At 37.0% G+C, this 20,000-nt stretch overlaps 1 long non-coding RNA gene across 1 annotated transcript in view; it reads left to right on the top strand.

The window, feature by feature from the left end:
- The first annotated feature begins 194 nt into the window (after positions 1–194).
- LOC103274806 overlaps positions 195–20,000 on the top strand; it is a 64,963-nt gene continuing 45,157 nt past the window's right edge. The window contains exon 1 of the long non-coding RNA XR_505275.1: positions 195–291. This is a non-coding gene — a long non-coding RNA (uncharacterized LOC103274806). The remainder of the gene's footprint in view (positions 292–20,000) is intronic.

Here is a 20,000-nt window from a genome sequence, read left to right as displayed (position 1 = left end):
CTGAATTATAAAGGGTATGTATGCTATATGAGGAGGACAAACCATTAGTATGATTCTCTCCTTACTCTTTCTTTAAAGAAAATGCTGCTTGATATGGAAGTTGAAATTAGGGAATACACTCTGCTGAGAGTGATCGCCATTGTTTTGCACCCCTCTCCAATAGTAATATTCATTTATTTTCTGTTATATTGCAGTATTCTGACAAGTCCCTATACACCCAGCTGTGCTTTTACCGGTACATTTTTGATGTGGACTGTGCACTGGAGAAACTTACTACCGATCATGAGAAAGGTACGTTAAAATACTGTAATTACCTTTGAGTTTAAAGTGGAAATTTGCATCATAAAAGCCAGACCTACTGTGTCAGGCTGTTCACGCAGCATCCCATTGCTGTCTCAGAAGCAGGCCCTGGGGGTCTATGTGAACACAGGGATCCCCTGCATGAGGGGTGGTGACATAGGAATCCCCAGCTTTGGCCCCCACAGCCTGTCTCATATTGTTCTCTACTAAAGCAAGGCTTTGGGGGAGGAACAGTACAAAAAGGACTCTTTAAATGCTATATTTTGAAAATGCTATTTTCTATAGAGTTTAGTAATTGTAATAAAGTAAGCATAGGCAACGTGATTATTGGGACTACAAAAACCAGGTATTACCACAAAAAAAATAGACCTGGAGTATGTCTCTGCTGTTCACTAAAAGCCTAGGTTCATTTTGAAAGAGAGGGATGGGGTGGAGTTTTTTTATTGACTCCATCCTAAGAGAGTGTATAGGCGCCTCAGCCCATATGATCAGGTGCTGCCTGGAACCCTCTGCACCTGGCGTTTCCTTATACAAGACTTGCAGGCACTGTGGGACTTAATGGGTCTGGGAAAAGCTTTGTTACGTAACTTAAAGTATTTGAAAATGTCATGACAAGTGCATGTTTTTTTCTTCTACCTGAAAATCACATTGACAACTTTTCTATTACCTGTAAAAAATAAAAAAGGCAAATTTACACATTTTTCTTATTAGTTACCTACAGAGTATTTATGTTGTTTGTCAGCGAATATCAATTCAACGTTTTGTTGGTCGGTGTTAGGGCTGGAGGCAACGTCAGTGGCATATAAAAACCTACAAATATTGCTGGATTTCCTTGCATAAGAATCCTTATGCTGCCCTTGGTTTGGTCTCACTGTTTTCAATTCCAGTCATAATTGACTTCAGTTTTTCTGTCCACAAGATAGGCTAGAAATTATTTTTTTTAAATGCCTTGCCTTAGTTGGTTTTGTGGTCCTTGGATATAAAACATTTTTATGACTGATGGAAAAGCTGGTTCAGATATTAGTATCTTATTTAGCTGTTCAACAAGGACTTGACCTATCGCCACAGCATATTTTCCATGAATTAGTAAAATGTGTATGTCCATTAATAGCTAGGTTTTCGAACTTTGAGTCATGGCTAATGTCTAGTCCATATTTACTTGTAATATCATTTAAAGCTGTTTCTGTTTCATCCCCAGTGACCTTCCCTTAAAGGTGGTTATGAGTTGGGAAAATTAAGTACCAATTCTTTGATGAATACATTGTTTCTATCATGTCTGTTACCTGTTTCTGGGTATTATTATATTAGAACCTACTCCCCCATAACTTCTTTCTGAACCTAGCCATTCTGGATTGTTTCCTAGATGTTCTTAGACTCTGAGGGGATAGAATCATCTTCCAAACAGCTCTAAAATTCTTATCTGAGAGGCTAAATCAGTCTTTCATGATCAACAGTTTTCAAAAAGTCCAATTACTCTTAGTGACATGTAGACGAGTGATCTGAAAAGTCACTAGAAACTTTAGCCCAGCTTTTTAGAGACTGTGGAGGAGTACACATTGCTCTCCCAGAAAAGAGAGAATAAGTAGCCACTTGGAAACCTTTTGCTTGGCCAAAGGGGAGAAGTACTGACAGGATCTATGCACTCAGTTTACTGTAGTCCCATTTAACAAGCTTAAGAATTGTCACATTCTTTTGTTGTTTGCACCTAAGAAGTACTCTAAAAATGTCACTAAGTGAATTATTGATGGGTTCTTTTACATGTCAGAAGACTAAAGAAAATAAAATGAGAAGAGTACATGTATGTGTCTGACAAAAGGAACTTCATGAATGTTGCAAGAGCTTTTTGGTCTTATTTATTGAATTTTACCTATTGAAATTATTTTTCTTTGAGCTTCCTTCTGTTTATTATTCCTAAATTACAGTTTGGGAATGAGTAAATTAGCTGGAATTTACATGCGTGGGGCATTTTCAAATCATGCAGTAATACTAAGTGGCATTAGGGTATTTGTTAGTGGTGGAATATAAACCAAAATTCTAGGTCATGCTTACCAGTGGTCCAGAAACAGAGGTTTCCTAATACATGACATCTGATAAGCCCTCTCCTAAGCGTCAACTGAGGTATATTAAAAATCCAAATCCACGGATCTTCTAATTCAGAAGATGTGGCATAGAGCTTAGGAAGCTATACTTTTTAGAAAATCCCCCAGATAATTTTTATATGCAGCCAAGTTTGAGAACCCCTGTCCTGGGCACTCTAAACAAACCAGTTGGATGATTACTAAGTAAAAGAGAATTGAATGCAAGTCATTGTCCATAGGGAACAATTTGGGAACAAGAATATTCTTATAATACAGAAGAGAACAGCTATAGGGGAAAATTCCATAAATGTAAAATAATGTAACATGTATAAAATGCACTTCTCATTTTATCAGTTGGAGTGAAATTATCTCTTCTGATTTGCTGTTTAAGGGAGACCTGCTATAAAAATAAATTTAAAATCTATGGGAATCAAAGGGCAAATATATTTATTCAATTTGGACCAAGGCCAGAACTCCAGTAGATGTTAACATCAAAAGTCCTGTGAAAAATGACAGTCGTTACACGCAGTTATGTTATTGAGAATGAAGTCTAAGTATCATCTGTCAGCAAGTGCCCTGAAACTGGTGTGTGAGGTATTTACTGTAGACCACTTTACTGTCAGTACCTAGCAACATTTCCTTCACCAAGATTGTTTTACCATTTCCATTATAAAGCCCATATTTTAAGGGTTGTAGCTGGATGGTGGTTTTAATTTTTGTTTGAAACTTGGCAATTTGACTTGGAAAAACATGTATAAATTATTTGAAAGAGGTTTATTTTTACAGCGAAAAGTAGCTCTTGTCAAAGCTTTTTCTGTGCTTTGCTTTCAAACGAAAGTTTACAGGCCATTAGTCCATAATGTGAATTAACCCCATTTGGTACTTTTCCCTTTCCTTTAAAATGGTAAAGGACTGTTATTCACTTTGGTGAAGTGTTTACTGCATATTCACTCTAACTACATAACATTTTAAAAATCTTATTTCTGTGGGACTTTGGCATTATTATTGTAACTGCTCCAGAATGTACACAGATGGCATAATGGATCCAAAGGAGGTTTTAGAAGAACATAGTGGCAATATATGAAGTAAAAATTCATTTCCAGGATAGCAGCATGAAATGGTCCCATTTGGCTGCCTTCTCCCATGGTGCCTTGGCTTGAGTAGGGATAAGTGAACAGTTTGGGGGATACTTGAATCAGTTCAAATCTTTGCTCTGTTGTCTAAATTAAGTCTGGTTAAAAATGCAGGGGAAAAATCTCTTCAGTTTCTCAGTTGAACCTTTTTGTTCTTGTTTGTTCAGCAACAGTAAAAACAACATATGAATATATAGTTTCTATTGTGTACTGAGTGCCATGTACTGAGTGCCATCTCTAATGGCGGAGAAGCTACATTGGCTGTCAATACAGCCTGCCCTGGAGGAACTTAGAATCTTTTGGGAAAAGACAAATTGAGCAGCAGCTAAGTGGAATGGCCTGAGTGTCACCACAAATCTGGTCAAATTGTTTTGGAAGTAAAGAGAAGGAGCCACTAACTACCTTTTAACTTCAGTGTTTGGTTTTTATTTCTAGAAAGAAACTCATTTTCTGTTTCCGTTATCTCTTACCAGATGTTTATCTCCTCTTATTCTGTGTCAGCTAATTGTTGTAGGACAGTGTATTAGTTTGCTAGCACTTTCATAACTAAGTGCCACAAATTGGGTGGCCTAAACAACAGAAAAATATTTTCTCACAGTTCTTGAGACTGGAAATCCAAGAACAAGGTGTTGGCAGGGTTTGTTTTTTCTGAGGCTTCTCTCCTTGAATTGCAGATGGCCACTTTCTCCCTGTCTTTACATGGTTTTCCCTCTCTACCTAATCTCTTCTTCTTACAAGGACACTAGTCATATTGGATTAGGTCCCACCCTAATGACCTCATTTTAATTTAATTCTTTTATTTGCATTAAAGTTTTTTTATTGGTTAAAAAATTTAATTCTTTTAATGCCATAATTCCAAATGCAGTCACATTCTAAGGTACAAACGGTTAAGATTTCAACCTTCCCTTCAACATGAATTAGAGTGGGGGCATAAATAAACATCTTTGAATGTGTTGAATTTGTCTCTGCTTCAGTTGAAACACTAGGGTTTATGACTCTGATGAAGACAGGAATTGCAGAGGCTAGCTAATAGATGGCAATTTAACCTTAGGAGAAGCATCTATTAGGAAGTCTGACTTCTCAACAGGAGTATCTTTAGGCCTACATGGAATATTTTTCAGGTCACCCTATTTCTCACAATGGGCAGCCTTGAGTGCCCCAACCTCCTGAGCTGCACCTTTTTTTTTTTTGAGTTGGAGTCTCACTCTGTCACCCAGACTGGAGTGCAGTGGCCGCTCCCGGCCACCGCAACCTCGACCTGCTGGGCTCCGGCGATCTTTCCGCCTCAGCCTTCCAAGTAGCCGGAATTTCAGGCGCGTGCTACCATGCCCGGCTGATTTTTTTTTTTGCTTTATTGTAGAGATGAGGTCTCGCTGCCCAGGCCGGTCTCAAACCTGCGGGCTCAGGCAATCCACTCACCTCAGCCTCCCAAAGGCACGGGATTACAGGCTGAGTCACCGAGCCCGGCTGAGCTGCACCTTTAAAGATTGCAGAGCTCCTTGTTCCTCTCAGCCAAGTAAAATCTCACATTAATTTCCCCTCTTGAGTCTCGCCTGCCTTTTTTTTCTTTCTTTCTTTCTTAAACTTTTTAGTTCCTTGTTATGGTCCCTTCTTTAGGCCTGACGGTAACGTCTGTATGCATTTTTGTTTTCGTTAGTGCCACCCAGAACTAGAATCTCCTTTTGCAAGGTACTTTATGATTTCCTATTGTCCTTTCACATGTGTAACACAGATCCTCACAATAGCCCTGTGAGGCAACAGTGTACAGTGTATTGTGCCCATTCCATTGATGAAGAAATTGAGTTACATAAATTTCACTCCTTATAATTCCATTGCACCCTGTGAGTGCCCTTCTCACAGTTCTTATTCTGAATTGTTTTATTTGACTGTCTTCCACTAAACTCATTGAGGCAAAGGGCTGTGTCTTGTTTATCTGTGCTTTGCCCATTGCAGCTGACTCACAAGATGTGTGATAAATGAATTCTTGGTGGAAAATAAAGCCACACAAGCAATTTCAAGGATTTTGGAGGAATGAATTCTAGGAAACAGTTTTGTTCACTAGTGGAGAACAATCTGAAGTAAAGTTCTGGAACCCCTGTATTGCTTGATTTGATTCAGGTGTGCCATAAATTAAAGTTACTAAAGTTCATTGACATTTGCAGATTTAATGTCTGTTGCTTCAACTCTGCAAGTAATACTGAAGGCAAGTGACACACTGCATCTGTCACTTTATTGATGCCAAGTTTGGATTGAACTGAAAGAATGCCAGGCCACTTAACTAGTGGATAAATCAAGCTGACTGCTCCTCACTCACACTGCCAGAGTCTTGTTCTGTGCTCCACAGTAGCTAAATAGTTAAGCTCGTGCGGTGGTAATAATTGTGTTACTTTGTCTCCAAAAGAAAGACAACAGCTAGTACTGAAGAGGGTCTTAAAAAGTGGCATTTTTAAGCCAAAAAATAAGAGTTTCATAGAAGAAATTATATGTTTTGGTGTATATAGTAATTAAAGATTTCTAAGAATCTTAAGACAGGTCCCATTTCGATGCTAAGAATTTCCACTATATTTCCCTAACTGGTAAAGTGAAAGCAGGAAAGCTTTATCGTTACTAAAAGTACTGAAATAAAAGTAGCAAGAGATCCCCTGGGGACCTTTTTTAAGCCAGTTGACATCCTTAGAGTTTATTTTGTCAAATCCTTATAAGATATTAAAATAAGGCTGTGCAGAGAGCACCTAGCTGGTCCAGTTATTCTTATGCCACTTTGTTAAGTCCATGGGTTGGGTTATTCCACTGAAAAACTGTTGCTGAATTTTGGAGATAAGCTTTCTCTCTGTTTTTAATAACTAATTACAGGTAAAGCACACACAAAACAATTCACATCTACCAAATACATGTAAAAGTAAATAGAAATGCACTTATGCATCTGTTCACTCTTCTTAAAATTATATTTTTTATAATTGTAAAAGAATTTTCTTTAAAAATAGATTTTGAGATGAGTAACTTTAAACATCTTTTTTTGTTTCATCTTCTTACAAATAAATTATCTCATTTTAAAAAAACTTTATTTGATTAGTTTAAGTGAATTTTTATGACAGGAGGTTCTACCTCGGCAGTTCAGAACATAGATGGCTGTTTATGATTAGGAATTGATTGTAGGAATACATGAAGAATTTTGACAGTAGAAAAGTGACTTATATAATATTGAGCTTTTGGGGGTGTAAAGTACAAAACTAGGTAACTATTATGATTCTAATTTGTAGTGTATATTCAAGGTCAAAAAATTAGTAAGGAACACTAAAATTATTTTTACAGTTTTCTCTGAATGGATTATAGATTTTTTTCTTTATACTTTTATGCATTTTCTAATTTATATGCTTTGAGCATGTGCTGCTTTTATAATAAGAAAAAATTATAAGTACTAAAATTTTATGAAGAACTTTACTCGACTCGAAATGATTATTCAAATAATTTAACATTTGAGAAAAAATAATATACAAGCCAGCTTTTTTCTCCATGCATCTTTTCCCAAGTCAAATCTAAGACCTTGTTGCTCAAAGCGTGATCAGTACACCAGCAGCATAGGTATCACCTGGGAACTTGTTAGAAATGCAAAATATCAGGCCCTCTTCACACCTACTGCATCAGCATCTGCATTTTAACAAGATCCACAGGTGATTACTCCGCATGTTAAAGTTTGAGATGCTTTTCCTTCTTAATAACTAAAGCCTACTTCCATTTTTTGTTCATCGATTAGGTCCATCCTTTTGGTAAAACTTTAAAATGATAACTTTGCAGAGTACAAAAACTCTGTCCAACTTTAAGGTGGAATTTGTATCGCAACCTGGGCTTTTGAAGTAAATTCTATAAGCTGAAAATGTAGTGGTCTGACAAGGGCTAGGAGAGGGGAAGAAAGCATGAGTTCTTCCACTTTGTTTCTTTTTAACTAGAAGGAACAAGAGAGAAGTAAATTGGGACTTTCAAAATAGCTTTCAGCTTCTCAAGAAAAGTGGCTTATGAAAGAGAACTGGAATGTATTTCTACGCCCACTTCATATAAGGACAACTTTCTATGTGCTCAAAGTGAAATTTCACCCAGTCACTATGTTCTGGGCCTCATTACAATGTTGATTAGCATGTTTATAAGTATTTCAAGGCATTCATCTAGATTTTTAAATAGAAACAAGATTTTATTTCTTATTGTTTGCTACTAAAAAGTTTATTTAGAAATATAGTTTTCTTACTGTCACCGACTTTTTCTGTTTTTTATGCTCAATACAAGAATGACAAACTTGATATTTTCCAGTGACGGCATAGAGCCCTGTAACACTTTTGTTTCTCTGAATACTGCCAATTTTGTTCTTGTTCTTGTTTTTTAACAAGATGACTTTACAGTGTGACAGAAGAGAAACTACATTTTCCAGGTACTTGTCATCTTAGTTGCTTTACCTATAAGTAGAGGTGTACATTTTCTGTCATCCTCTTTAGGATACCTAAAGTAGTATATGAAAGTTACTATATATTTGGGCAGCAAACTTCCAGTTTATAATTATGTGCCTTTTCTTTAAGCCCAGTTTTGTAAATATGCACTCGACTTTTACACTTTTATGTACAAAGGGGTTATTTAGAGGCTTGCTATGATCACAGATGTGTTACTCATTTTATAAAAATCATTTACTATTATGCCTTTTCAGTGTCAGGTTCCTTTCCCCTATTGTAGTGACAAGTATAGCAACAAACAGGGATGCCAATGTTATAGTATGTAGGTAATAATGTGGTGGTTGATGGACTTCATTTGCAAAACATATTGTCATTTTTTGAGTGGGGAAAACCTGATAAGATTTTTTAGTGTTCTTTTAAAAAATATGTCTGTCACCAGTGATAAAAAAATTAAACAGTTCTTAAACATTTAGTCTATAATGTGGGCTAATCACGTTATATTGAAGAAAAGTATTTTTTAAACAGTTGAGCTAGTGAGTTTACTTTTAAAATGTATTGTGCTTACACAGTAGATGGTTTTATTTCCATGATGTTTTTTACTACATAATTATACATCTTAATTACGTAATTACTATCATAATTATTATGTAATTGCATGTACTTCCACTAATTACAAAATCAGGAAGTGTAATTATCTAGTAAAAACTTTATGAAATTTCATGCACTAAAAATTATTTAAAAGGCTATCCAGTGGTCTAGTGGAAGGCTTTCCATGGTTAGTCTTCTTAGGTCATGACTTTAGTTTAGAACTTGAACTTACAGGCCAGGACAAGAAGGACAACTACCAACAGACAACACTAAACTGAGTATTGTTATTTAGGTAAGATGGACTTTGTCCCTTGTGATTTGAAGTCAGAGAGCATTTTAATTTCTTTGTGATTATGGAGTTGTGGTAAGAATAATATCTAAATATTTGAAGTAGGTATCACAAAAACTGTCCATGGAAAAGGCAACTCTTCCTTAGGAGAGAATTGATTAATAGAATCAACATTCAAGACATTTAGGTTACAAAACAGCCAGGTCCTATATAGTTCTGTAATGTGAATGACTTGTTTGGCTATCTCTACCTTTAAAAGCAATAATAATAATATTCAATATTCTTTTTCTTTAGTTTAGAGAGTTTTTTCCAGTTTGTATTTACTAAGATAAGAGCAAACATGTCAAAAAAGCATATTCTTATTCTACAACTTGATGTCAGAAGCAGCTTTTGAGACATAAGCATAAACACACAAATATGTAGCATCAGACCATAAATAAATACAGAAGGTTTAATTCAATAAAGCTATGATGTCTTTACTATTCAAAACGACATACAAATTGCACAGTGAAACAATAGTCATGACAGCAAATTAGATATGACATCTAAATTACACTACAAAGAGAATTCCCAGAACCATTTTTGGTCTGTAGGAGTTTATTTTAGCCCAGGTTTAAAACCCAGTCTAGAGATTCTGCTTTATTGTCTGAGTAATGTTGTAGAAGACTAATTGGAGGTTGGTTGAATTAATTGCACATTAATTAGGAGGAAAGGGCTTATAATACTTATGGCAGAAAAGAGAGTAGATCCTTTAAGTATCGTGATAGAATGTGCTGTACGTTTCAGGAAAGAATATTAAATTATTGATATTTGTGTAATATCTAGATAATCTGTTACAACATGACATAAATAAAGCATGTTGGGTTAGATACAGTTATACTAAAAATTTCCCCCAAATTAGTGTTTCTCACTAGAAATATATTGAAGCAGCCACTTGAAATATATAACAGATACTTCTTTTAAAAATACAGTCTTAAACATTAAAGGTTCAGCTCTGTAGTATTAGAAATAGATGACATTCCACTTTTTTCTTAAAACTTTCTAAAGAAACACTCTTAGTGATTTTATCACTTAGCAGGTTTGTGACTTTTTTATACCAGCTACAATTTCTAAAATGTGTGAATTTTTTTAAGTCAATGAATGGTATGAAGACACCAGTCCTGTTTGCTTTAAGCAAATTAGAGAATTTATATCCATCCAGAATTGTTTCATGGTCTCAGAGATATCTGGGATTTAAGCAAATTCAGTCTGACTCTGCTTTATTCCTCTAGTAGATAGGGGTTATTTTTAAGTCGCATATTCATTTCCTCTTGGGAATCTTTTCTCATTTACTTAGCCCAGAATTTAATGTCTTAATCATTTCTTATTTGCCTTTACTCTATTGTGATAACATTTCTTGTCATGGTTTCAGGAATGTTTTTGCTCCCTCTGTGGGACAACATTACCTCTCACATATCCTCTTAATCTTTGTTTTTTACCAGCTGCTTGTGCCATGCCAGTAAAACCTTTAATGATTAAAAGTTAAGTATTTGTTTAGTCCTCATCTTTCCAATTACAGTACAGATTTAATCTTGAAACTGAAAACATTTAAACTAACTTTTTGAAGTCTAATCTCCTTGTGTTACCCTGTAGCCCTGGACCAAGATCTGCTGTTAATTTTCACAGTAGTCTTCATTTATTATTTTGCGCTGTACTGTTATGTCCATATAATGCTACCCTCATATACAAAGAAAACCTGTCAGCAATTTGACTTTTTCTTAGAGTAGTTCTTCCTGTAGTTGTCATGAATTTATTCTTCTTACCTGTGACCAACAGAAAGTAACCGGACAGAATTAGTAGCCTGTCACTGAGTTAAATTGAATTAGCATTGATTATATTTTCCCTGTGTAAAGGCCCTGGGAAACTTTTCTCTCCTTGTTCTGTGAGCCCTGAAAACCTAAGCACCATCTCCTTAGAGCTTGAGGCTTACACCAGCTCATAAAAAGATAAGTTTCTAGCTCATTTTAGACACTGATGTACTTTTCTTGTTTTAAGAAATTATTGTAGAACCAAACTCACAAAATGGGGTCACAAAACCTGGTCTGTGCCTAGATCTATTTTCTGTTTGTCCCTTCTTCACTGAAATCTTTGCACCCTCACCCCATTCATTCAGCGAATGTTTGTTGAGTCCATGCTCTGTGTGATATTGCTTGTAGAAGAAATACTTCTGACAGTTTGCTTATCATGCATTCACCCTTGAAACACCTACTTTTTAATAGGACTTTACTTTTTATGAAGAACATTCACATCCATTATCCTTTACTTTCCCCAGACAGTTTCATCGGATGGGATACATAGTGACATTTTTTCAGATGGGAAAACAGCCTCAAAAAAAGATGAAATGTCCCTCCCAAGGTAGGAAACTTGGGAGTGTAAGGGTCAGGTGTTCTTTCTGTTGTGTCACAGCTGCCTTGTTTTTAATCTAGTAGGGAGACTTCAGCCTGAAGGCAAATAACTTGACTACAAGGGGACAAATGGTCTGAATGCTGATGGATCTCAGAGGAGGTTTCCTGGTGGAGATGGAATCTGAGTTGGGCCTTAAAGAGTGGATGAGATTTTAGTAGGCACAGATGTAGTCATGTAGCTTAGACTAAGTTTTGTCCTTCTCACTTTTCTTTAAGTGTTCTATTGCTCGTCTGGCTTTTAAAAATTGAAGAACCTCATTTGAGAAATGCATCATAATTTAAAGCACCATCTGAACTGGAAGTTTAACCTAAAAGTGCTTATTAAGAGGCTGGTCTATGTAAAGCTTTAAACCCAGGACTGTAAGCTGGAAGGGCATTTTCTCTTCATTCTCCACTGTAACCAGTCGTGGTACTTTGAAAGAAATTGATCCATCCTACAGGATACATCTGTCAAAAGTGTATCAAAATGTTTTCCTATCTTAAATAATTTAACTCAGAATGTGATAATGTAAGTATTTTGACATGAAAATGTTACATACTGTGATATATCCACTTATCTTAAAACAGACGTCTTTATACAGGAAAGAAGTATAGTAAGGCAAAACAAAACAGAAATAGGAATTAAAAGGGATGACTGACAGACCAAACTAGTTTTATTTAGAAGATAAAAATAAAGTCCTATCCGACAACTGTGTCTGTCTTACTATTATATCCTTACAGAGCCCAGCACATAGTAAGTGTTCAGTAAGTAATGGCTGAACAAGTGAGCAAACAAAATCAATAATTAATAAAAAGTTTTTTCCCCTTAAAAAATAAAAATAAAATCCTATTAGCATTATGACCACAGAATGTAAAAATGTTTTATGTAAAGAATGACTAATTTTTATGTGCTTTTTACTAATATCATGGCAAAAGTTTAAACATGTAGGATCTATTTATGAAGTAAATGTTTATTGCTGAGCTAATTTCCTAAATTTTATTGGTGTAGCATATATTGTCTTACCCCCAAAAAAGTCAATGTTGATAAATCAGTAAAATCCAAAATAAGAGTCTGAACCTTAATCTGTCTTCAGGAAATTATTCAACAGAGCACACTCTGGTCTCTGTTGGTAAAGGCTTTATCACTTTTAACAAATATGCCACAGTAAATTTATTAGTATGCTACAAAGAAATTTTCAAAATAATTAAGACTAAACTACACTTGTCAAAATAAATGAATGAAATACAATTTTGAATCATCTTTCTTCACTTATTGCTCATTTGCATAATTCAGTAACTTACACAGGAGTCTTTCAGTCATTGGTGTGAATTAGCAAGGTTCTGCTTTTCCTTGTGTGGCAGGAATTACACTACTGTGTAATTAACGATTCCAGACATGGACTAATGGGAAATACCAAAGGGCACAGCAAAATCTAAAGAGACAAGGCAGGGAATCTAAAGACAAGAGACAATCAAAGACACCCAACAAACTCAAGCTGGTAGACCACAGGGAATTTTGAATGAAGCCTCTTAATTTATTTTGAGAATAAGAAATCAGTACTATGAGAGAAATCTCAACAAGATTAGCTGACTAAGCCTACTTAAAAAAAAAATCTCTATAGTGCATGGTGCGCCAGGTTAACCACTCCTGTTTGTTAGTCTGTATACAGCTCAACAAATAGCCGGCAAAGCTTTTCATGGGTATATAGTGGCTTTCCATTGAGGTTTTCACTCTTTGAAGGAGGTCGTTTATACCAATGAGATCTGTAGATGCAAATTGCTTTCCCTATATGTGAGGGGTCATTCCTTTCACAGTCGACTTGCTCATCTCTTTTATAAAGGTTTTGTTATTTTTGTGCTGCTCCCAATGGATTGATGGGAATCATGCTCCCACCCCCCCACCCCCATCTAACTTAGCATCCAAATCTTTTCCCTCCAGCACTGTGAAACTTGTGTGTGCTGATCTTTGGGAACAAAACAAGCTGTGGGCAGCAGCCTTTAGCCCTGACACTGAGCATGTTTTTTCCTTCTTTCAATCTGAAATATCATCTCTTTGGATTTGCCTTTTTCACCTGATTCTAAGAAAATATATTTTTTATTGCAGCAGAGTATCACTGTAACATGCTAAGGCATGTGGAAAATTCTTGGAAACAGTGCCCTCAAAATGTCATTTTTAGTTTGGCTCTAAAATGATGTAAGTTCATAGGAGCTAGAGGAATGGAGAAGTAAATGGATCGATTTAAGGTTTAGCTATGAAAACCTAACTTGATCCCATTACTTAAGTGGAGGGAATGATGCTGTTTATCTTTTGCCTAAGCTTTAAGGAATTATACAGACTTTCAAAGGTTCTAGCCTGTAGAATTCAGGAGTTTTAGGAAGGAGGAGCTTCAGGCATATTTTGTGAACACTCTGTAAATATTCATTGTTTTGTTTCTTCCTTCTGCCTGCATTTGTTGAGCACCAAGGGCACTGACCTGGGCTTCTCAAAGGCAACATAGGATAGTGATTAAAAACTCAAGCTTTGGAACCAGAATGCCCTGTGCAAGTTTTGGTTTTTCATCCCTTACTTCATACATAACCTTAGGCACATCTATAAAATTGGAATGAGAATAGCACCTCCCATAGTATTCCCAATTCAGCAGTATAATATGGAAACATGGTAATATGTAAAATGCTTATGACAGTGCCTGGCACATAGTAAGAATGCAGTAAATGTCAGCTGGTTTTACTTCTGAGAATTACACTTTGTCCAAACCACTGTTATGGTACTTAGTATTATAGTTACATATATGAATTGGTTTCTGCAGCCTGTCACTGACCATGTTTTGTTCAGATTTATATCCCCAGCATCTAGCATAACACCAAGCATGTAGTAAATGCTCGATGCATATTTACTGAAGATTTACAGTATGAAAAAGGCGTGGTCCCTACCCTCAAGAAGATTAAAATATATCTTGATAACTGTTTTGTTTTGTTTTCTTATTTAGTAAAATAGCATTCATGTCAGAAGTATATTTTAAAAGATAAAATTAATTCCCATCAGTTATCTGTACTTAATGGAAGAAGTTGAAACACAAACAGTCCAGAAGCTGGATATCTGATTCAGTAGGTTTGGACTGGGGCTCCAGGTGACTGTGTCATTTAAGAAGTTCTGCAGATAATTCTAATGCATACCCACAGTGTTGAGAGTTAGTGACACTCTTCAAACTTTGATATTGCTTCTTGTCAAATGTGCATTAAGTTTGACTTTAATATAGAAAGGGAGACTAGGTAACATCTAGATATGATTTAAATAGACAGTAGAAAGGAAAATGAAATCAAACATAAGAATTATTTCCTAGGTAGAGGAAGTATTTATGGTGCTATATGAGCTAATATAGCACCAGAGATAAAGTGAAGAAAGAAATGGACTAGGGAAAAGCAAGAAGGAACTGTTCTCTGGTAATAAGCAAACTGAATATGAAATAAATGCATTTCAACAAAATTGACTATAAAGCACATGCTGTTTCCCCCATTAACTTTCATCATAAAAGTAGGAAAGAGCTGCTGGGAAGGGTGGGGAAACCTTAAGGAGACTGGGTGGGTAATTGGGAAGATATTAAAATGGAGGCTTACCCAAACATGGCATTTAAGAGTCGCCATAGTTTGGATTTCTGGGACCTTTCCCACCTCCTTTCTCTTCTACTTGCCTTGAGGCCCAGTGAACTGGATCCTGGGTGAAGCAGCCTTCTGCAATTTTATAATGTTGCCCGTGCCTCAAGTGGTCTGGGACAGGATAGTAGTAGCAGAGGCTTTAGAAGGATACCCCTGAGTACTATGATCATTACTTACGCTTACCTGTGGTGTCCAGGCAGGAGAATAGCTTGGCTGGCCTCAACTACCAGTTTTATGATCCTGGAGCTAGAAAACAATTTCAAATCACCACCTTTTACCTAGAAGGATTAGTACTGCACCTCTCTGATATTGGCAAATCAGACCCCTCACCAGTCCCTGAGCGGGTCTTGACTCCACTGTGAGCACATTCTTTGACTCATGTGATTTTCCCTGCCTAGATTAGCCATCCTCAACCCAGTCTCTACTTGTTGAGATAGTTTAAGGCCTCCCAGCCAGAAGTGATCTTTTTGTCCTCCAAACTCCTGCAGTTCTTAAGCATTGTTTCTCTTACATTATAACTCTGAGGACAAAAATGCTTGACACATTATTGTATGTCTGATGACAACTTGCTCATGATAAGAGCCTAATAAATGGTATGTGAAATTAATGTTTTCTAGAATAGAGCACTTCCTGACTTTATCCCCTTTTCTCTGCTATTTATTTCCCATTGTACCTTCCAACTGTATTATACAATTTTTTCCATCTGTTTATCTATACATTCATCAAACATTTGGCCTATACCATCACCTCACTCCACATAGACTTAATTCCTACCTTAATTTGCATACCTTTTGACAATTCCTAATAGAATTGGGCGGTGATATCATGCATCTCTGGGAGATGGCGTAAATGCTAGCCTAGACATTTTGTTGTTTAAACCTTTTGGTTAGATAAATCAAATGAATGCTCTGCCATTTTTAAAAGTCCATTTAGGCTGGACCCGGTGGTTCAGCCTGTAATCCCAGCACTTTGGGAGGCTGAGGCATGTGGATTGCCTGAGCCCGCAGATTTGAGACCAGCCTGGGCAACTTGGTGAGATCTCTTATCTACAATAAATCAAAAATTAGTGAGGTGTGATAGCATATACCTGTAGTTCCAGCTACTTGGAAGGCTGAGGCGGAAGGATCGCCTGAGCCCAGCAGGTCGACGCTGGGGTGGCCGTGAGTGTGCCACTGCACTCCAGCCTGGGCGACAGAGTGAGACTCCAACTAAAAAAAAAAAAATCCATTTAAAAAGTCTAAAATCCTACTTAAAATGAGGACTGTCTCTGCCCAGGCCCACTCACTGCCTTTCAGAACCTGTATACATACGAGGGGGTACCCCCACAAAAAACAGAATTATCTTTTGGAGGACGAGCCTCTTGTAGTACACTTGGAATTTGTTCTTCCAGATCAAACAGCCAACCAAAGTTTTTATCTAGAAGTTTTGAGAAGGTTGCCTCACGATTTGCAGCAGAAATGTCCCGAATCATGGCAAACAGGTAACTGGTTCTTCCACCATGACAACGCACATGCCACAACACGCTGAGTGTTCAGTAGTTTTTGACCCCAAATGGCATGACCCCCATGCCCCACCCTCCCTGTTCACTCCATCTTGCCCTAAGCGACTTGTTTCTCTGAATTTAAAAAAATCCTCAAAGGGAAATATTTTACTGATGTGGAAGAAGTGAAACAAAAAATGGTCAAAAACTTGTTTTGAGCAGTGGAAAAAGTGTCTCGATAGGTGTATTGCATCAAACGGAGAATACTTTGAAGGTGTATTGCATCAAACGGAGAATACTTTGATAGGTGTATTGCATCAAACAGAGAATACTTTGAAGGTTGACTGAAGTTTAAATATGTAAGAATAAATACATAACTTTTTATAAATAAATACTGTTTTGGGAGGACTCAGTCCCCGCTCGTATGATAGCAGCTAGCCATTTTGCCTGCAGGTTTTTCTAGTAATTAACAGTGTTAGCTCTTTTTTTTTTCTTTGAGTCAGAGTCTCACTCTGTCACCCAGGCTGGAGTGCGGTGGCACACTCACAGCCACCGCAGTCTTGACCTGCTGGGCTCAGGCAATCCTTCCGCTTCAGCCTTCCAAATAGCTGGAACTACAGTCACGTGCTGCCACGCCCAGCTAAGTTTTTTTATTTATTGTAGAGATGAGGTCTCGCCATGTTTCCCAGGCTGGTCTCCAGTCCATGGGCTCAGGCAGTCCTCTTGCTTCTGCCTCCCAAAGTGCTAGGATTACAGGCTTTAGCCACTGCACACCACATAGTTCTAGCTCTTTAATGCCCTTGCTATCTTTGAATTTTCCCCAGTACTCCAAATTTGTTATTTGTTTGCCTAGCCTTTATTATATCTTGAAATGTCTGGAGGCCAGCGCCAGGAAGCTCTTGGGAAAGTGGGAAGGCAAGGAGCTGCTGAGAGACTTGCAGACTGGTCTTCTCTTATCTCTCCACGTGACCCTCAGTTGAGCAGCATGTGGGCACACGTATTGATGGCAGTATAGGTTTGTAAACAGTATTATTAACAGGCTAAGCCTGGGAGAGAAAAATAGTAAGCCCACAAGAAATCTGGAGATACCTGTCTTGGGTGTAACCTGCAAGACATACACTAACAGAATAATAATTGAACAATATAATTGCAGGAGACTGAACAAGTTACAAAAATCTATTCTTGGTTGCCACTGACTCACTTTGTGGCATGGGCAAACCATTATTACTCTTTGATTTAGTTGTCTTATTTGTTGGAAAAAGGGAAAATAACATGTGTTTAAAAGCACTCTGAAATTCCTCTGAAAGGAGACCTATAAGTGCAAAGTACTATTGTTGTTTTTATTATTATTATTAGTGTTCTAGTATGATTTAGTTTTATGCCACATAGGTCACAGATGTTTCAATTCTTCTCATTGATGAATTACAAAACACTTCCATCTCATTCTGTTTTATAGCATTGATAATAGCTTAGCAAATCTTTGTTTTAATCTCAGTTAATGCATATGTCCAAAATAGATCTCATTAATAAAATACTATTACCAAATTAAATATATCTATGCTCCTTTCTATTGTTTTTTTCTCCTTAAAAAAGTGATTACAACTATTAAATAAGACCTTTAATTACTGCCAATCTTCTCTTGAAAGTAACAGTGCTTATCTTGAGTAGTTTGAACTGTAAGTGGTATTCAGTACACAGTGGGGTTGTAATACGATTATGAAGTGTACCAAGTTAGTGATAAATAAGCGTGATAAACCATATATTTGTATTAGAAATAATATTTGAATTATCAACTGAATAAAAAGGCCATAACTGCTGGTTCCTTGGGGTGGGCATGTGATAAAAATAAAATGCAGTCAAGTATACTTGGAATAAAAAATTATGTATGCTTTCATAAGCTTTCCAGAAACCTTTAAAATGTTATGGGTTTTGAGTGTGTAGCATTTAAATTACTGGGGGAATTAAAAGGTTTTCTCTACTTTCTGGCATTAAGCTTTCCAAATTAAGATTTTGTTTTTAAGTTAGGGTCTCCCTCTGTCGTTCAAGCTGGAGTGCACTGGCAGGATCACAGCTCACTGCAGCCTCAATCTCCTGGGCTCAGGCGATCCTTCTACCTCAGCCTTCTTAGAAGCTGAGACTACAACCATGTGCCATCACACCTGGCTAATGTTATTTTTTGTAGAGATGAGGTCTCACTATGTTGCCTAGGTTGTAGGATTTTAAAAAATTTTTCATTCATCAGTAGAGACCTTTTGACTTTTATATAAAATATTATAGTTCTCCCCCAGATTTCCAGTGATTTTCCAGTGGAGTAGCAATGAAAAAAAATTCCTGCTAGGGTGATTGCTCACGCCTGTAATCCCAGCACTTTGGGAGGCCCAGGTGAGAGGATTGCCTGCGTCCAGGTGTTTGAGACCAGCCCGAGCAACTTGACAAGATCCCATCTCTACAATAAATCAAAAAATTAGCCAGATGTGGTGGCACGTGCCTGTGGTTCCAGCTACTTGGAAGGCTGAGGTGGAAGGATCACTTGAACCCAGCTGGTTGAGGCTGTGGTGGCCATGAGCATGCCACTGCACTCCCACCTGGGTGACAGAATGAGTCTCCTACTCAAAAAAAATTCCTTAATTGCAGTAAGACTTGGTCATGAAATTATGCACAAATAATATAATTTTCTTTTTCTTGTCTTTTTTTATTTTCAGTATTTTAGAAGTCATAGATAATAACTTTTTAATTCTGGGAGGTGGTCATTTATATTTCACCATGAAGTACAATGAGGAGTAAATTGTGTGCATTTATTTGTAAGGAATGGGGCCATGGAGAAGAAAGAATAGCTGCCAAAAGGCCTTAGAAATCAGAGGTCACATAGTGGCAGCCACAAACTACATATAACCTCTAAATCTGTTTGATTTACCTGAAAAATATTTAAAAATTTTAAATAGTTGCTAATACTTTTTAAGTAGAGAGTTCCTTTGAAGAGTCAAATTTATGGCTTTCTTATGTAAAATCAGTATCTGGCTACATACTAGGTCAACATTCTTAAATAGCCACAATTGGCTAGTGTGACTGAGAAACTGAATTTTCCATTTTATTTAGTTTTAATTAATTTAAATTGAAATAGTTACATGTGACTAGTGGCTACCCTATTGGGCAACACAAAATTCTAGAATTATTTTCCTCCTTCATCTCATGCTCTCTGTCTTTAACAGTTTTATTCTTCTAATAAAATTCATCAGAAGATTTCTGTAAGGATTTCTCTAGTTAGTTACCCAAGTGACAAGCATCTGTTCCATAAGAAGTTCAAAATAAATACTGAACTTTTTCCGTATCTTCATAGATTTCCCTCCATAAAGGCTTTGATCATACACAGTAGGTTTTGTTTTTTGTTTTGAGTTGGAGTCTCACTCTGTCACCCAGACTGGAGCGTAGAGTGCAGTGACCGGGAGCCTTGGCCTGTTGGGCTCCTGCGATCCTTCTGCCTCAGCCTTCCAAGTAGATGGAACTACAGGTGCGCGCCACCACGCCTGGCTAATTTTTGATTTATTGTGTAGATAAGGTCTCACCAAGTTGCCCAGGTGGGTCTCGAACCCGCGGGCTCAGGCAATCCACTCACCTCAGC

Source organism: Carlito syrichta, unplaced genomic scaffold (genome assembly GCF_000164805.1).
Source record: "Carlito syrichta isolate Samal-C Ts95f unplaced genomic scaffold, Tarsius_syrichta-2.0.1 Scaffold115557, whole genome shotgun sequence".
Taxonomy (NCBI): Eukaryota; Metazoa; Chordata; class Mammalia; order Primates; family Tarsiidae; genus Carlito; species Carlito syrichta.
This window is presented reverse-complemented; position numbering and strand designations above follow the sequence as displayed.